At 31.4% G+C, this 899-nt stretch overlaps 1 long non-coding RNA gene across 1 annotated transcript; it reads right to left on the bottom strand.

Annotated features, from left to right (window-relative positions):
• Positions 1-287: 287 nt before the first annotated feature.
• Positions 288-572, bottom strand: LOC116175371. The gene is made up of 2 exons (XR_004146297.1): positions 497-572; positions 288-447 (listed from the first exon to the last, which is right to left on the bottom strand). It is a non-coding gene; the product is annotated as an uncharacterized LOC116175371 (long non-coding RNA).
• Positions 573-899: the final 327 nt, after the last annotated feature.

Genomic DNA, 899 nt, shown 5'->3' with positions numbered 1-899 from the left:
AGCTAACCCTACCTGCTATAGGTATAGAGTAACAGCGAGCGAAATTTAGTTGCTATTATAATTAGGATGGGAAGCTGCAATCTCGCGATAGTGTTTATTTATAGCAGCTATGATAAGACGCTTATTAATTAGGTGTAATAACCATTTTATTTTAATTTAATGCATATAATTAATACCTACATACAGAAAATGTAATGCTAGATGTGTTGAATTTACAATTATAATGGAGAATGCGTTACATCTTACATCGGATGCAATAGTTTGAAGAGTTTCAGGTATAAATGATAAAAAAATTAATATATTTATTATACAAATTGATTATATTTTTGTAACAAACTATTAAAAGCTTCATCATCCTCTTCTATTTTACTTTCATATTTTCCATGTAATAATTGGTTCCATACCCTGCCTCATGTCATACCTAGTAATACCACATCGTGAAAAATGCTGAAATTATATTTATTAAGGTTTTTTTTTGTTAGGAGATGTATCTTACCGTTCGTGTTGCTACAAACGTAATATTGTAATAACAACGTTATCAAGTGGACGAGACCTCCGGTGGGTGGGAGCGCAGCAGCTATCTATCTAAACGGGAAACTGGTAACTTTTCATGAGCCATAATATACAGTATGGAATACTTAAAGTTTGAGCGGTATATACAGTATGGTTATTTAAAAATATTTATGGGGGTCCAATGCAGTAAGGATCCGCGCTTTGGTTTTTGTAAAAGAAATGAACTCGGTTAGGAAAAGGTAGCAGGTTTTCCATTTAAAATCAATATTAAGTTGCGTATATCTTTTAACTGAGTAAAAAAGTTTTGCAGTTGTGTGTAAAAAAACCAGATATTACATATGTTTCTATTGCTTATTAAAGGGTTTGTTTAACATAGTAAAACAGAA

This window comes from Photinus pyralis, unplaced genomic scaffold (genome assembly GCF_008802855.1).
Source record: "Photinus pyralis isolate 1611_PpyrPB1 unplaced genomic scaffold, Ppyr1.3 Ppyr1.4_LG7, whole genome shotgun sequence".
NCBI lineage: Eukaryota > Metazoa > Arthropoda > Insecta > Coleoptera > Lampyridae > Photinus > Photinus pyralis.
This window is presented reverse-complemented; position numbering and strand designations above follow the sequence as displayed.